Genomic DNA, 18,763 nt, shown 5'->3' with positions numbered 1-18,763 from the left:
TATTTTGGAAAGCTGAATGCTTGTTTCCTGGGGTTTTTTTAGGGCAATTCCATCAGATAATACATTAAAGCGAGAGCTCCAAGGTATAGGACCAGGGAGAGAGACTCTCTGTCTTCCCCAAGGTGTCAGCCTCCATTCCCCACCTTCAGTTCACCAGCTGCCAACGTCCTCATCTTTAGACCGCCTGTCTCCAAAAGTCTGAGCCCCAATTGCAAAGAGACATACCCCAGATTTCCCTGTTGTTGTTCAGTTGCTAAGCTGTGTCTGACTCTTTGAGACCCCATGGACTGCAGCACACCAGGCTCCCCTGTCCTACACTATCTCCCAGAGTTTGCTCCAATTCATGTTCATTGAGTCAGTGATGCTATCTACCCATCTCATCCTCTGCCACCTCCTTCTTCTCAGATTTCCCTGAACTTTAGTAATAATAAGCACCAGTACAAAGAATCGCACAGCCTGGAAGTCAGGAGACTGGGTTCAAATCCTGACCTTGCCAACTCATTATCATCTTGGGAAGTAATTTAATTTCTCTGGATTCTGTTTCTTCTATGAAAATAAGGAGTGGGACTGGGTAGATTTCTAAACCAAAGGCTAAACCATCTCTGGGCAAAAAAATTTCTTAATTGTGCATTTCCCAGTCCTTATGGCATTCGACCCTTATAAGAAACTTTCAATTCATAAGCCAAACAACATACATTACTAGTGAGGAAATGTGAGCAGAGGTCGATGACCTTACTCAGGTGACCCAGGCCCCTGACTCTTGCCAGACCAAGATGGTTCCAGAGAGCCCACTGGGGCAGCCTCAGTTTCCAAGACCCCAACTTCCTTTCCCTCTTAACCCCTACATCCACGTTGTCACTCAGAGAGTAGAAGCTGTGACAAAGAACCTGATTCAAGGGTCATAGCCAGGGCCATATGAGGAGGCGCCCAGGCCTTTCTCAAATTCCGAATGATCTGCCTCCAGGAGGACCACTGCCTCTCAGTTGCAGTTTTGGCTCAGAGGCCCAGGATGGCCACGGGAACGTGGGCCCAGCCTCCCGCGTTCCCATGACAACAGGTTCCCCCAGTGGCGGTGCGGGTGCCCATCAGAGCGTGCAGGTGGCGCCCTTTGGGAGAGGGGCCCGGCGGGAAGTAGGGGGCCGGGGCGGCGCCTGCCGCGGGGTGGCCTCCCCACTTCCGATCTCCTCCTCCCGGGGCCGCAGTTCCCGCCCGCCCTGTGCCCTTCGCCTACCTGAGAGTCACGGCCCGCGCGTGACCACCGCCCACTACAGGGTCACCTCTGCGCGGCGGGGCGGCCCTTCTTCTCGGTGTTCCCAGACTCGGCCCTGCTTCCAGGCCCCGCCCGACGCACTCACTTCCCGGGTACCCGGGATGTCCCTGCAAATACCCTCGGTCTGGCGCCGAGTCCCCGGAAATGCAGGGCAGCCGCCAAGCCCCGCCCCTGCCCATGTTGATGGAATTGTCCGGAGGCGCCCCCCGGGGCTTGCTCGCTGTCCAGCGGGCTCCCGCCTCTGCCCCCAGGCACTGATGGCGACATAAGTCTCGCTGCTAGTGCCAGTCGGACACGTCCCCGAGACTGCTTGGCTGCCCTTAGGCCGTGGGGCCTATAGCCCCCCAGTACCACCTCCATCTTCGGAGCCTCCGCCTGGCCTCACTTATGCCCTGCAGGCAGCAATCTCACTAGCTGGAATTCGGAGGCCGGGGGTTGTTATCCTAGATCTGTTATTGAAACAGAGTTGGGTTGCCTTATCTGCACAGGCTTGGTAAAGCCAAATCACTGACATCTACCACTACCCCGGGTTCCCTGGTGGCTCAGTGGTAAAGAACCCACCTGCCAATGCAGGAGATGCAGGTTTCATACCTCGCTGGGGAAGATCCCCTGGAGGAGGGCATGGCAACCCACTCCAGTATTCTTGCCTGGAAAATCCCACAGACAGAGGAGCCTGAAGGGCTGCAGCCCATGGGGTCACAAAGAGTCAGACACAGACTTAGACACTTAAGCAACACTACGACCGAACACCGAACTGGCTGTGTTACCTAGGGGGAATTCCTTAACCTCTCTGAGCCTTGAGTTCTTCATCTGGAAGGTAGGCCTGAGAGCAGCAAGGGACCTCACAGGGTTGCGGTGAGAAGCGCAATTATGTAGGCACACACCTGGCACATGGTCAGCTCTTTATAATGGTAGCATTGTTTACAGTCAGAAGCAAGGGCGAGCAGGCTACAGAGCCACCTGCGTGAAACCACTCACTTCTCCACCCAGAAATTCTGCTCACCGCGTCCCCTAACCTGCCATGGGCTGGGCTGTGGGAGTGAAACGAAAGGAGGAGATCTGCGGGAGGGGTGAGAGATAGTTATAAATAGTATCTAGCATTTATCAAGTGACCTTGGCTCGTCCCTCTCCAGCCCTTGCCTCCTAGCTTTGCTGTCTCAGGGTGGTTCCAGAAACAGCCAGTTCTGGGCGTGTAAGTAGCTGAGCTGGCCAGAGCTGGCCAGTCAAGGAGCTGGTGAAACCAGAGGCCAAGAGCCAGCTTTTTCCTAGGCCAGGCTAGGCTTAGGTGCTTTCTGTGGCCTCTCCTCTGGACAGAGGGGCTTGGGACTTCCCTGGGGGTCCAGGTCGTAAGGCTTCTGCGCTTCCAATGCTGGGGACGTGGGTTCCCCCTCTGGTGGCAAGGTCCCACATGTTCTGTTGTTCGGGCAAAAAAAAATAGAGAGGGGTAAGGGACTACCAGACTCCGCACAGAATGCTCTTCCACACATGGTTATTCTGTTGTTCCATCAACAAACGTTTGTGTGTGTGCGTGTATTAGTTGTTCAGTCGTGTCTGACTCTTTTTGACTCCATGGACTGTAGCCCCGCTAGGCTCTTCTCCATGGAATTCTCCAGGCAAGAATACTAGAGTGGGTTGCCATTCCCTTCACCAGGGGATCTTCCCTACCCAGGGATGGAACCCGGGTCTTCTGCATTGCAGGCAGATTCTTTACTGTCTGAGCCACCAGGGAGGCCCACAACATGTTTACTACCATAAAATTTGAAACACAGAAAAACACAATGAAAAATATCACCCTACCCAGAGAACACCACTGTTAATATTTCCTACCACTTTTTTGGAGGTACAATCTACATACTGCAAAGTGCACAGATCTTAAGTGGACTGGTATTAATATGTTGGTGACGATCCTCCTGGCTCTTTTCTATACAGAATTATACATTTACATTGTTTAGAAAAGGTACTATTCAGTGCATAATCTTTTGTGACTTTCCCCTGGGTGTGTGTGCTGGTAGCTCAGTTGTGTCCGACTCTTGGAGACTCCTCAGGCTCTAGCCCACCAGGCTCCTCTGTCCATGGGGATTCTCCAGGCAAGAATACTGGAGTGGGTTGCCATGCCCTCCTCCAGGGGATCGTCCCAACCCAGGGATTGAACCTGGGTCTCTTGCATTGCAGGTTGGTTCTTTACCATCTGAGCCGATTTCCCCTAGGACAGACATATATCACAGAGGTTTTCCTGTAACATTAGAAATTCTCTCATACCTTCATTTTTAGTGCGTTCTATCATAGGGATGTGGCACACATTTTTAAGTAAATCTCTACTACTGGACATTGAAATTGTTCCTAACTGTTCATTATCATAAGTAAGAGTTCCACAATCATTTTCTTTTTAAAACTATTTATTTACTTTTTGGCTGTGTTGGGGCTTAGTTGCAGCACTCCGGCATGGGGGCTTAGTTGCTCTGAGGCATGTGGGATCCTAGTTCCCGACCAGGGATCGAACCCAAGTCCCTTGCATTGGAAGGCAGATTCTTATCTACTGGACTACCAGGGAAGTCCTCTCAATCTTTCTTTTTTTCCCTTGTATTTTTCTTTCCTGCTCATACTCTCCAATTAGTAGTAGCTGTGTTTATAGCTAAGGTGGTGGGCTTCATTTGTGCAAATGGCTTTAAAAATAGTCCAATCAGATTCCCTTGGTGGTACAGTGAATAAGAACCCAGGGCACACGAATTTGACCCCTGGTCCAGGAAGATTCCACTTGCTGAGGATCAGCTAAGCCCAGGCCCCACAAATACTGAGCCAGTGCTCTAAAGCCCCACAAGCTGCAACGACTGAGCCCACCCACCCTAGAGCCTGTGCTGTGCAACCAGAGAAGCAACCACAATGAAAAGCCCGTGCACCGCAACCAAGAGTAGCCCCCGTTCACCGCAACTAGAGGAGGCCCGCATGGAGCAACGAAGACACAGTGCAACCAAAAGTTAACTCATTAATTAAAACAATTAGTCCAATGGCTTTACTAAGTCTGCCTTCCAAACACTGCTGAGGGTGGGAGGGAACAGGAAGAGATGCAAAACATCAACCCTGCCAAGTTTCAGGCTCGAGGAGGAGCACGTTGTGTCCTGCTGAGCCCCGGGCTCTTCAGAGGAGCTCCTGGAACCTAGGCCCCCTCCCCCGTGGGGCCTCAGAGCTCCAGAGGGCTTGAGGCAACCCTGAGCTTTCTGTGTCCAGCCCAGCCCAGAGCCTCCAGGAAAGAATGCTGTCCACCTCCACATCACTCGCATGGCCTTTGGCTCTCCCTTGTGTTTTCTTCCTTCTCCCTCCTCCCTTTTCTGCCCCTTCTGCCCACTCCCTTTTCCTGTCTTCCTCCTCCAACCTTGCTCCAGCTTTTTATGGAAAAAAGGGAAATATCTTTGATGCACTTTAGAAAGGCCTTATCTTTAACATTATTGATCCCCCTCCACCCACCCCTTCCCTGGCTTTGGGACCTCAGGTGCAGAGAGGCTTGAGTTAATCGCCTTCACAGTTCACAGCCTTATCACTATGGTCGGCACAGGGTCGCTTGATTAATGTGGCTGTTCATTTCCTTTTATCTTTCCACGCCTCCTCCCACCCCTCCCCCCACAGGCTACCATTTTAAGGTGTGTAATATATGCTTTTGTTTGTGGGCATTCTTGCAAGATATACTATAGAATTGTATATGTGTACTTAAAAAAATTTTTTTTTTAATTTTGAAATAATTATAGACTCACAGAAAGTTACCAAAAAATAGTACATAGTGTCCCGTGAGCTTTTTATCCAGCTTCCCCCATCGGTGACATTCTACAACTGTGTGTATGTGCTCAATCCTCAGTCCTGTCGGACTCCTTTTATGACCGCATGGACTGTAGCCCTCCAGGCTCCTCTATCATTGACATTTCCCAGGCAAGAATATTGAAGTCAATTGCCGTTTCCTATTCCAAGGGATCTGCCTGACCCAGGGACACCCAGGGATGGAACCTGTGTCTTTTGTTCTCCTGCATTGTCAGGAGGATTCTTTACCACTCAACCACCTGGGAAGCCCTAGAATTGTAAAACTGTAGTACGATAGCAAAACCAAGAGATTGACATTGGGATCATACTGTTAAATAGAGACTGTATTATTCAGTTTTCTCTTGCAGTTATGTGTGTGTGTGTGTGTAGAATTCTATGCTATTTTGACCCCATGAATAAATTAGTGTAACCGTCACCACAGTCAAGATACAGAAGGTCCCGTCTCCACGGGGACCTCCTGGTGGTGTCCCTTTATAGTCACGCTCCTCCACTCAGGTCCCTGGACTTGGAAACCACTAATCTCTTCTCCATCCCTATATTTCTGTCATTTTGAGAATGTTATGTAAGTGGAAGCTTTTTTTTTTTTAATTTTTATTGGAGAATAGTTGATTTACAATGTTGTGTTAGTTTCTGCTGTAGAACAAAGTGAATCTGTTATATATATACACTTATATCCACTCTTTTTTATTTATTTTAAAAATATTTTATTTATTTACTTACTTGTGTGGCTGCATCAGGTCTTAGTCGCAGCACTTGGGGTCTTCATTGCTTCTTGCAGGATATTTCGTTTTGTGACAACGGACTCTATTTGCAGTGCTCAGTAGTCGTGGCACATGGGCTGAGTTGCCCCAGGCATGTGGGGTCTTACTTCTTGGACCAGGGATCAAACCCCGTCCCCTGCATTGGTAGGTGGATTCTTAACCACTGGACTACCAAAGAAGTCCCTATCCACCCTACGTAGATTCTTTTCACATATAGATTATAACAGATTATTGAGTAGAGTTCCCTGTGCTATACAGTAGGTGCAAATAGACTGGCTTTGAGACTGGCTTCTCCCTCATCATATTGCCCTTGAGATACATCTGTGTTTTTGTAACCTATGGGCAGTTCTTTCCTTTTTATTACTGTTTTGTATTCCATGGTATGGATGTACCAGAGTTTAACTATTCACCCACTGAAGGAGATTCGGGTTGTTTCCAGTTTGGGGCTATTACAGATAAAGCTGATTAATGTCCAGGTTTTTGTATGGATGTAAGTTTTCATTTCTTTGGGATATAGGTCAAATTTGGGATTACTGCCTTTTTTTTTTTTAAGGCATTTTATTTATTTATTTATGACTGCACTACGTCTTCCTTGCTGTGCTTGGGCTTTCTCTAGTTGTGGCAAGCGTGGGCTTCTCTTCTTTGCAGAACACGTGTTCTAGGCGTGTGGACTCCGTAGTTGTGGCACACGGGCTTAGTTGCTCCACGGCATGTGGAATCTTCCTGGACCAGGGATTGAACCCATGTCCCCTGCATCAGCAGGCAGATTCTTATCCACTGTACCACCAGGGAAGTCCTGGATTGCTGGGTCTTATGGTAAATACAGCTACAGTTTTATAAGAAACTTCCACACTATTTACCAGGATGGATATACATTTTATAAGAGATCCAGTTTCTCCCCCTCCTTGCCAGCAGTTGTTGTTATCACGGTTTTCTATTATGGCCTCCTAATAATTGCAAAGCAAGGCCTCATTGCGGTTTTAATTTGCATTTGCCTGGTGGCTAATGATGATGAACATCTTTTCAGGTGCTTATTTGCCATCCCTATCTCCTCCTTAGCAAAACGTCTGTGTCCCATTTTCTAATTGGACTGTTTTGTATTTTTAATTTATATAAACAGCATTTAGTCATATACCTCATTCCGTTTTTTTGTTCGTTTGTTTGTTTGTTTATTCCACAGACCCATCCATACTGCTCTGGACACATCTTTTAAAAGCATTTTCTGGGGCTGCACTAGGTGGGTCTTTGTTGCTGCTTGGGCTTTTCTCTAGTTACGGCGAGCAGGGGCTACTCTCCAGTTGTGGTGCACGGGCTTCTCACTGGTGGCTTCTCTCGTTGCGGAGCACAGCCTCCAGGGCACGTGGGCTCCGCGGCTGTGGTTCCCCGGTTCAGTAATCATACTGCCCTTAGTTGCTCCACTACCTGTGGGATCCTCCCAGATCAGGGATTGAACCCGTGGCTCCTGCATTGGCAGGCGGGTTCTTTACCACTGAGCCACCAGGGAAGCCCTGGACACATCTCATCTGCTGCTTCTAGCTGCTGCAGGGTATTCCAAAGTGTGGCTCTACCACACTTTATCTATCTACTCCCCGAACTGCCTACAACCTCCCACCCCCATAAAGAAGACTGCAGTGACTGTCTTCTTCCCTCTTTACCATATGGGCCATGTGAGATCTCTTGCATATTCTTCTAAGGGTATGACTTGTTGTGGGTCACAGGGCACCCTGCCCACATGCCCACATACCTACATGCCCACATGCCCACCAGCATGGACCCCTTCCCTCTGTCAACTCCTAGCATTATCCAGCTGCCTAACTTTTCCAGTCTAAATGATATGAAGTTTTAACATTGCATTTTTTAATCTCTTTATTATTTCTTTTATTTAAATAAAAATTATTTATTTATTTGTGGCTGCACTGGGTCTTCGCCTTGCTCGGGCTTTGTCTAGTTGTGGTGAACAGGGGTTTCTATTCGCTGTGGTACTCAGGCTCTCATTTCGGTGGCTTCTCTTGTCTTGGAGCATAGGCTCTAGGCACACAGGCTTCAGTAGTTGTGGCTTAGTTGCTCCGAGCCACGTGGAATCCTCCTGGATCAGGGACTGAACTTGTGTCTCCTGCATTGGCAGGTGGATTCTTTACCACTGAGTCACCAGGAAAACCCCAACATTTTATTTTTAAAATTAAGTTTGCATGCGTGCATGGGTGCTAAATCCCTTCAGTGGTCTTTCTGACTCTGTGACCCTCTGGGCTGTAGCCCACCAGGCTCCTCTGTCCATGGGATTCTCCAGGCAAGAACACCAGAGTGGGTTGCCATGCCCCCCTCCAAGTTTCAGATCAGATCAGATCAGATCAGTCGCTCAGTCGTGTCCGACTCTTTGCGACCCCATGAATCGCAGCACGCCAGGCCTCCCTGTCCATCACCAACTCCCGGAGTTCACTCAGACTCACGTCCATCGAGTCAGTGATGCCATCCAGCCATCTCATCCTCTGTTGTCCCCTTCTCCTCTTGCCCCCAATCCCTCCCAGCATCAGAGTCTTTTCCAATGAGTCAACTCTTCGCATGAGGTGGCCAAAGGACTGGAGTTTCAGCTTTAGCATCATTCCTTCCAAAGAAATCCCAGGGCTGATCTCCTTCAGAATGGACTGGTTGGATCTCCTTGCAGTCCAAGGGACTCTCAAGAGTCTTCTCCAAGACCACAGTTCAAAAGCATCAATTCTTCGGTGTTCAGCCTTCTTCACAGTCCAACTCTCACATCCATACATGACCACAGGAAAAACTATAGCCTTGACTAGACGAACCTTTTTTGGCAAAGTAATGTCTCTGCTTTTGAATGTGCTATCTGGTTGGTCATAACTTTCCTTCCAAGGAGTAAGCGTCTTTTAATTTCATGGCTGCAGTCACCATCTGTAGTGATTTTGGAGCCCCCCAAAATAAAGTGTGACACTGTTTCCACTGTTTACCCATCTATTTCCCATGAAGTGATGGGACCGGATGCCATGATCTTTGTTTTCTGAATGTTGAGCTTTAAGCCAGCTTTTTCACTCTCCTGTTTCACTTTCATCAAGAGGCTTTTTAGTTCCTCTTCACCTTCTGCCATAAGGGTGGTGTCATCTGCATATCTGAGGTTATTGATATTTCTCCTGGCAATCTTGATTCCAGCTTGTGTTTCTTCCAGTCCAGCATTTCTCATGATGTACTCTGCATATAAGTTAAATAAACAGGGTGACAATATACAGCCTTGACGAACTCCTTTTCCTATTTGGAACCAGTCTGTTGTTCCATGTCCAGTTCTAACTGTTGCTTCCTGACCTGCATACAAATTTCTCAAGAGGCAGATCAGGTGGTCTGGTATTCCCATCTCTTTCAGAATTTTCCACAGTTTATTGTGATCCGCACAGTCAAAGGCTTTGGCATAGTCAATAAAGCAAGTTTATCTCCAAGTTTACCACAGTATAATTTACACACAATGATAGTGACACATTTTACACTCATTTCCTTGAATTTTGACAAGGGGACATACCTGTAAACACAAATCAGTCCCATCAACCCTAAGCGCTCCCTATGCCCTTTGTCGTCAGTCTACCTTCTCCATCTTCCACAACCAGTGATCTGATTTTTATCACTAAATTTTTCTGCCTTTTCTAGAACTCCATACAAATAGAAGCATACAGTATGTACTCTTGTGTCCGACTGCTTTCACTAACATAATGCTTTTGAGAGATGTATCAGTAGTCCATTCTTTTTTTCTTAATCATTGAGTGGTATTTATTGTATGAATATCAGTTTGGTTTACCTACTAATGGACTTTTGGGTTGTTTCCTCTTTGGCAAGTTTGGGGCTATTATAACTAAAATTGCTAACAGCTACTGCTTTAATTTATATTTCTCTGATTTCTAATACATCTTAACATCTCCTCCTGTATTTGTTAACTTTTAAATTTCTCCTGTAAATCACCTTTTTATCTTTGCCCATTTTCCCGCCATTTGACTTGCAAGAAGATTGTCTTATTGACTTGCAGAAATTCCTAGTATATTCTGAATCTAGATATTAGTTCTTTGTTGGCTTTAGATATCACAAATTCTCCCAATTTTGTCATTTGTTAACCTTGTCAATGAACTCATACTTGGGCAGTAATCAAATCAATCGATTTTTTTTCTTTTTGCTTTATGTTTTATGCTTCTGAAATTTTGCTTAATAAGTTAATTCGTACCCCAAGGTCACAAAGATATTCTTCAATATTTTATATTATTAACTTCACAGTCTTCTGGATACATTTAAGTCTTTAACCCAAAATTCACTTTTTCATGTGGTGGTAGATTTCATGAGATTCATTTTTGTTTTTGTTTTTTCCATAAAGTGAACCATTTTTCCCATTACCATATTCCTGTTGCTCTCAAACTTGAACATGTATAAAAATCACCAAAAAGCTTGTTAAAAGCACAGATTGCGTCTCACTCTTGGGCATATACCCAGTGTTCAGTCGCTCAGTTGTGTCCAACTCCTTATGACCTGATGGACTGCAGCCAGACAGGTTCTTCTGTCTGTGGAATTTTCCAGGCAAGAATACTGGAGTGGGTTGCCATTTCCTATGCCAGGGGGCATATACCCAGACAAAACTATAATTCAAAAAGATACATGAACCATTATGTTCATAGAAACACTACTTACATTAGCCAAGATATGGAAACAACCTAAATGCCCATGGACAGATGAGTGGATAAAAAAGATGTGATACACACATGCAACACACACACAAAGACACATACACAACGAGCTATAAAAAGCATGAACTAATGCCACTGGAAGCAACATGGACCTAGAGATTTTCATACTAAGCAAAGTAAGTCAAAAAGAGAAAGACAAATGCCATATGATATCATGTATATCAACATAAAATATGACACAAATGAACATATTCACAAAACAGAAACAGATTCACAGACATAGAGAACAGACTTGTCATTGCCAAAGGGGAAGGGGGTGGGGGAGGAAGAACTGGGAGTTTGGGATTAGCAGATTCGAACTACTGTATATAGGATGGCTAAACAACAAGGTCCTCCTGTACAGCACAGGATACTGTATATTCAATACCCTGTGATAGACCACAGTGGAGAAGAATACAAAAAAGAATGTATAGGTAAAACTGAGTCACTTTACTGTATAGCAGAAATTAACACAACATTGTAAATCCACTATACTTCGGTAGAATTGCTTTTTAAAAAGCACAGATTTCAGGTTTCTCTGGTGGTCCAGTGGTTAAGAATCCACCTGCCAGCAGGGGACACGGGTTTGACCCCTAGTCTGGGAAGATCCCACATGCCATAGGGAACTAAATCTGTGCACCACAATTACTGACCCCAAGCTCCAGAGCCCACGAGCCTCAACTACTGAAGTCCCTGCACACCACAGCCTGTGCTCCACAAGAGAAGTCACCACATTGAGGAGGTCACGCACCACAACTGGAGAGTATCCCCCACTCACTGCAACTAGAAAAAGCCTTCGGAACAAGGTCCGAGCCATAAATAAATAAAAAGTAGCACAGATTTCTGGGCCCCACCCAGCTGATACAGGTGGGACCCTAAAGTTTATATATCTAATAAGTTTCCAAGTGATGAGATGATACCACTGCTACAGGTGGAGAAAGCAAACTGCCAAAGAAAAAAGAAAAAAAAGTAAGAAAAATAAATTTAAAATAGAAAAAAGAAAGAAGAAAGAGAAAGAAACAAATTTAAAAAAAAAATGAGAACAACTGCTATGTACTTAAAACCTTTACCTCTCCGGGTTTTTTCCCTGCCTCACTGGCATCCTCCATAATACCGGGCACTTCTTGGCTCTCCTCCATCCTACACACCACCCCCATCTCCCCTGGGTCTCTTGGAACATGAATCCACATCCACACATTTTACGATCACATCCCCATGGCTCTCCTGAACCACACTCTTCCATCCTCTGGTAAATGCCCTGAGGTTGTCCACCCACCTCCCGGCCACTCCCCTGTCGTCACTGGAGACTTAGGCACGTGGCTCCCCATTTTTATCTCCAGCTAAAGCCCTGTCATTGTCCTTGATGACTTCAGCATCCACGTGGAAGACACATCCTAAATCTGGTTTCTCAGGTCTCCAATGACCTCTCTCACTCACCTCAGCCACCACTCCCATTTACTGGAAGTAATTGGCTCCAATACCAAGGTCCTCAGTTCAGGAATCACTTTCTCTGGCATAGTCTCTTTTCCTTCCAGCTTTCTTCTTTAGCATACTCCCTCTGAGCCTCCTTGGCTTCCCAGGTGGCTCAGGGTTAAAGAATCCGCCTGCCAATGCAGGAGACACAGGAGTCACAGGTTCAATCCCTGGGTCAGAAAGATCCCCTGGAGAAGGAAATGGCAACCCACAGCAGTATAGTTGCCTGGAGAATTCCATGGACAGAGAAGCTACATGGATTGGTGTGCTATAGTCCATGAGGTTGAAGAGTCAGACACAATTTAGGGATTAAATGACAATGACAATCCATGGTTCTATATCCCCATATTCAACCAACCACAGATTATGTAGTATTGTACATATTTATTGGGAAAAAAAGTGCATATAAGCAGACCTTCACATTTCAAACTCTTGTTGTTGTTCCTGGGTCCACTGTACATACATACAATAATAGCCTTTGACTCCCATCCCTCCCATCCCACTGCCTGCTCCTTCCCACCCCAGAGCTCTTACCTGGAAGGTTCTCCTCCAGTTTCAAGCTATACCCAGACTGGGAACTCCTAGTTCAACCCTTAGCAACGCTTCTCAAACTTTCATATATAGCCGGGTCACCTGGGTACATGCATCAGTGTTAAGCTGCTTCAGTCATGTCCAACATTTTGCAACCCCATGGACTGTAGCCCTCCAGGCTCGTCTGTCCACGGGATTCTCAAGAATATTGGAGTGAGCAGCCATCTCCAGGGGATCTTCCTGACCCAGGGATCACCTGGGAGATCTGATTAAAATGCAGATTTAGATTCTGAAGATCTGGAATGGGGACTGAGATCCTGCATTTTAACAAGCTTCTGTGTGCTGCCTGCGGGGGTTGTGCTCAATCATCAAGCTGTAACCCTTTGGACCCCTGCTCCCAGGTCTCCTCAGCAAAGCCTCCTCTGACCTTCCCAGATTATATCTCCACCATCAGACACTCAGCACCGTTTGTCTCCTTCCTAGCACTTTACCCTATTGTCATTTGACATTTGAGCTTATGATTATTTTTTAACTCTTTTTTTAAATAAAAAATATATTTTTTAAATTTTTTAAATATTTTGACCACATGGCATGTGGGATCTTAGATCCCTAGCCAGGGACTGCACTGGAAGATGGATTCTTAACCACTGGACTACCAGGGAGGTCTCTGTGCTTGTGATTATTTTATCAGAGCCCACTCCCTCAGAGGGCTTCCCAGGTGGCACAATAGTAAAGAATCCGCTTGCCAACAGCAGATGCAAGAGAAGTGGGTTCGATCCTGGATTGGGAAGATTCCCTGGAGAAGGAAATGGCAACCCACTCCAGGATTCTTGCCTGGGGAATCTCATGGACAGAGGAGCCTGGCAGGCTATAGTCCATGGGGTCCCAAAGAGTCGGACACGACTGAGTGACTGAGCACACACACACGCACACTCTGTCCCAGAAAATGAACCTTTCAGAAGGCATGGAACATTTCTTTCTGGGTTTGTTTGCCATTGTGCTGGCCTCGAATCACCTCAAACACTGCCTGATACCCAGCAGGTGCCCGGCTTGTACACAAATGTAAACCTTCGCAGGACATATGAAAGAATACGCTGTTCAGTCAGTCAGAGGAGCAGTTCCCACTCCCACCCTGAAGTCCCAGGTCTCCTGAGACCAGGAACTGAGCAAGTGATGCAGGAGACATCTGGGCTCAAAATCTCTTCTCTGCCCCTCAGACAATCCAAAGGAGAGAGACCCAACGAGCCTTCCATGTTCCTTGGAAACTGATCTCCTTTTTTATTGTGGTTGTTGGGATGTTGTCCGGAGAAGACGATGGCACCCCACTCCAGTACTCTTGCCTGGAAAATCCCATGGACAGAGGGGCCTGGTAGGCTGCAGTCCATGGGGTCGCTAGGAGTCGGACATGACTGAGCGACTTCAATTTCACTTTTCACTTTCACGCATTGGAGAAGGAAATGGCAACCCACTTCAGTGTTCCTGCCTGGAGAATTCCAGGGATGGGGGAGCCTGGTGTGCTGCCGTCTACAGGGTCGCACAGAGTTGGACACGACTGAAGCGACTTAGCAGCAGCAGCAGCAGGATGTTGTCCAGGATTGTGTGGAAAGGGTTAAAGCACTTACAGAAAGGGAAGGACCGCCCTCCAGCCCTGCCTGAGATGCTCTGCGAAAGGTCAGATGTTTCCAGAATCTTAACAGACAGCCTGTGTCTGTTTAAAGGGAAAGACAACAAGTTCTTGGGCTCCCAGCCAGCCCTCGTGGGCAATTTTCGCCCGGTTCTGCAGGCACCCAGCCAGATGCCTGGCCAGAGAGCACAGCCACCCACCCCCTGCCCCCTCTAGATGGCCCTAGGCAGGCCAAGAGCTCTCTCCAACTCCCAGCCTGGAGTCCCTTCCCCTGGGGAAGGCTGGCATCTGACGAACAGGGCATGCATACCAACTCTGGGGCCTGTGATACACCAGGAATGATGGGGGAGGGGTGACTTCCTGCGGACATTGAATCTTTTCAGCTGAAAGGGACTGTATTCTGACCCTGTCATTTTAGAGATGAGACTCAGAGAGGGTGGCTGTGATGTAATATAAGAATATCCTGACCCAGAATCAGGAAAACCCCGGGTTCAAAATGCAGTTCAGGGGCCATGAGCTATGGGATCTCAGGTACAAGCCTTTCTATGTGTCTGTATCTATTTGTAAAAAGTTCGTACAAACGCTTCCCATCCCAGATAGCTTGCCCAAGGTCACACACAGCACACACACACCAAGGTTTTCTGACTCCCAGACAAGGGCCAAGTCCCCTCCAGAGGTGAGCAGCTTACATTAAATGTTGATTGATCATAAAATATAGCTGGAGACACAGTTAATTTAACTTGGCCTTTTACTACTTAATCATGTTCTTTGTGCGAAGAAAAAAATTCCTACTCCCTGGAGGAAATAATTGCTAATATTCTGGCTTTCCTGGTGGCTCAGATGGTAAAGAGTCTGCCTGCAATGCAGGAGACCTGACTTTGATCCCTGGGTCTGGAAGATCCCTTGCAGAAGGGAATGGCTACCCACTCCAGTATTCTTGCCTGGAGAATTCCATGGACAAAGGAACCTGGTGGGCTACCGTCCATGGGGTCACAAAGAGACATAACTGAAGGACTTTAACTTTCACTTTCTTACCCCCTGCAGGAAATAATTGCTAATATTCTGACATTTATCCTTTCGGAATGTCAAAGCATATATAAGGTATATATCCAAATACTTTTTTTTTTTTTTCCCTAGCTAAGCAGTTTGTGAGATTGAATCTGAAATAGGAATTGAACCTGGGCCCTCAGCAGTGAAAGCATAGTCATCACCACCAGGAAATCACCAGGGAATTCCCTATATATTCTTTTCAACAATAAGATCAGAGGAGATCTATCTATCTGTGTATTCATCCATCCACAGTTTTACATATATATTGCTCTTTCTCATGTAATTTTTCAATGGACAATTGACATCCTTTCATGTCTGGATATAGTTGGATCAACAAAGCATTCTATAGTTTGTTTCATCCCCTATGTCAAGACATTTAGGTTTTCGATTTTCCATTATGAGTAATACAGATCCACCTTTACTCACTTGTTCTGTCATTTTCTTAGGATAAACTCCTCACTGAGGGCTGCTGGATCAAAGGGTCTGATACATGCTGCACAACTGTCCCCTACAAATGCTGTGATGATCATTATTTCCTCAAACAACAGATTTAATACGAAGGCTGGTCCTCCTTTAAATAGAAAGTGTTCTCCCTCACCAGCACACTCAGCTTCAGATGGGACGAAGCAGAACCCAGGTGGGCTGAATGGGGCCGGTTGATGCAGGGCAGATGCTTTGCACCCGACCCTTGGCTGCATCTACGCAGGCAGTAGCCTGGCTAATAAGATGCTCCCATCTGCAAGCCCACAGCATGTCTGGGGCCATGGGAGACACAAGCAACTGATCCAGATACTTTCCATCTGATAGATGGAAAGGGCTTTCTTTCCCCGTATTTCCTTGTCCACGTGACCTCCAGCCCACTAAACAACCACCCTCCAGCACTCTTTATTTCCTAGTTAGATAGCACCACTTGTGTAAGATACTGTTTATTACAGGTGTCATTTCCACTATTACGTTTCATCTCTATGTTGGCCCAGAAAGCAGGTGCATGCGTGTTTGGTCATGTCCGACTCTTTGCAACATCATGGACTGTAGCCTGCCAGGCTCCTCTGTCCATGAAATTCTCCAGGTGGAAATACTGGGGTGGGAAGCCATTTCCTTCTCCAAGGAAGCAGGTACAGGTGGGAAAGCTGAGTCTTGAGCAGATCAAGATCTTGTCTAAAGGAACACAGCAGATAACTAACCTATTTGGGATTCAAACCTAGGTCTGTCTTACTACCAAACCTGTGTTTTTCTTTAAAATTACTGTAGAACTAGTATGTATATCAGTGTAAACACAAAAGCCTCAAAACACGCAGCTGGTTTGTGGTGCGCAGTAGACATTACCCGGGCTCACCAGTATTTCTAGCCTCCTTTTTCTGGATACATAGGAGGACTGTACTCTCTGGAAGTCAGGTGCAGCCACATGAGTCGCTCTGGCCAGTGAAATGTGAGGGGAAAGTGACACATGTCCCTTTGGGGGGTTTGAGAACCCCTGTGCGGTTCTCATGCCTTCTTCCATGGCAGTGGTGAATCCTGAAGCCTCTTGTGGGGGTGGTGCCTTCATGAAAGTCTAATGCTGACGAAAGTGCTGACCACAAAGTCCTGAGCCTATGCAAGCCACATTGGATTCACGCATGGGCAAGAAATAAATCTTGGTTGTTTTAGCCAAAGATGTTTAGAGGTGTTTGTTACCACATCATAACCTAGTCTATCCTGACTGCTGCAAGTGGTGATGGGGAGTTTCATGTCTTGGTCTAAAGTCTTCTGTAGTCTTTATCCTTTAAGAAGATATCTATTTATAATTTTAAAAAATGAGTCATAAATGGATACCAGCAAGAACCTACTGTCTAGCACAGGGAACTCTGCGCAATGTTATGTGGCAGCCTGGATGGGAGGGGAGTTTGGGGAAGAATGGATACATGTATACATGGCTGAGTCTCTTCAACGTTCATCTGAAACTATCACAACATTGTTAATCATCTATACCCCAATACAAAATGAAAAGTTAAAAAAAAAGTCATAATACACATTCACACAATTGGGAGCATAATACACACCCTGCTACCCAACTTCTTTTATTCTTTTTCTATTTTTTGATTTATTTTTTGCAGCACTTGGTCTTCCTTGCTGTTCTCAGGCTTTCTCTAGTTGTGGCAAGTGGGAGTTACTCAAGTTACAGCAGGTGGGCTTCTCCTTGCAGGGGCTTCTCTTACTGTGGAACACTGGCTTAGTTGCCCCGAGGCCTGTGGGATCCTCCTGGACCAGGGATCAAACCTGTGTCCCCTGCACTGGTAGATGGACTCTTATCCACTGTGCCACTAGGGAAGTCCCTATTTCATTAATTTTAACAGCTTCATAGTATTCTATTCTCTGAATATACCATAATGTTTTACAGCTGACAACTATTGACAGATGTGTTGGTTGTTTCTGGTTATTCTCGAAATACATGCTCCAAGCTACAGCTAGACTGTTGCAACATTTATGGGAAAAGAAGGATTACTATTTACTTTCTCTTTTTTTGGTTCAGATCTTGCGGTTAGTTTCCAGCCTGAGCTCAGCCCTCTTAAGACGGCTGAGGGCACCTCCTGAAGAGAGATGAATAAGCCAAGCTGCCTGCACCCCTCCCAGGATGTACGGAGGAGGCTGAAGGGCACCTGTCCATGTGCATGCGTGAAGGCTGGGTGCTGGCCCGGAAGAACAGGGCAGGGAAGCACGTACCTGTACAACCTGGGCTGAACTGACCCTGACTCATATGTTCAGGAAGATAAGTTAACGGCCTGGAAACTCCAGAGCTCTGCGTGAGTTCTGACTCACTGACAATTATCCATAAACAAGTCATCTCACTTCTCAGTGTTTTTCTGAGTGCCACCACACGATCTTTGGGGAAGGGCTGTGCCATTCATCCTTAGGAGCTTGAGAAAGATGAGAGCTGTTCAAAGAGCACCAAGAGGACTAGAATTGTTGGTCTCATTCGTTGGAAGGTGTTGAATGACTCATCACGTTCGTAATTTTGAATGGCCCCCCCAGTGGAGGGTCTATGAGTGGCTGACGCAGGTTTTACCTGCATCACATTCCCAGAGTGATTTGACTCACGACAATGGTCACATGCCTATCAAGACCTCTTTCCATCCTTTCTCTTCAGTGCGTGCGTGCTAAGTTGCTTCAGCCATGTTCGACTCTTTGAGACCCTGTGGACTGTAGCTCACCAGGCTCCTCTGTCCATGGATTCTTCAGGCAAGAATACTGGAGTGGGTTGCCATGCCCTCCTCCAGGGGATCTTCCCAACCCAAGTCTTTCATGCCTTTTGCAGTAGCAGGCGGATTCTTTACCATTAGCACCACCTGGGAAGCCTGTACCATTTAGAGGCACTGCTGTGATTCCATGGTAGGGAAGAAACTGGGGTTTCTCAGCCAAGAAAGAGGGCGTACTTTAGAGTTTCCCTGGATGTGACTCAAGGGTTACATATAGATCACAGAGCTCAAGAAGAACTTAGAATCAGCTATACTTCAATTGGAGAAGGCGATGGCACCCCATTCCAGTACTCTTGCCTGGAAAACCCCAT

The 18,763-nt window shown here is 46.5% G+C and overlaps 1 protein-coding gene across 1 annotated transcript in view; it reads right to left on the bottom strand.

Annotated features, from left to right (window-relative positions):
- Positions 1 to 18,763, bottom strand: part of SEMA4B (semaphorin 4B) — a 98,400-nt gene that overhangs the window by 42,895 nt on the left and 36,742 nt on the right. The window contains exon 3 of the mRNA XM_024982321.2: positions 1,232 to 18,763. This exon is cut by the window's right edge and continues 23,358 nt beyond it. The gene's annotated coding sequence lies outside the window, so the exon portion shown is untranslated. The remainder of the gene's footprint in view (positions 1 to 1,231) is intronic.

This window comes from Bos taurus, chromosome 21, assembly GCF_002263795.3.
Source record: "Bos taurus isolate L1 Dominette 01449 registration number 42190680 breed Hereford chromosome 21, ARS-UCD2.0, whole genome shotgun sequence".
In the NCBI taxonomy this organism is placed as follows: domain Eukaryota; kingdom Metazoa; phylum Chordata; class Mammalia; order Artiodactyla; family Bovidae; genus Bos; species Bos taurus.
Note: the sequence above shows the minus strand (reverse complement) of the source record. Positions and strands in the feature narration are given on the sequence as shown.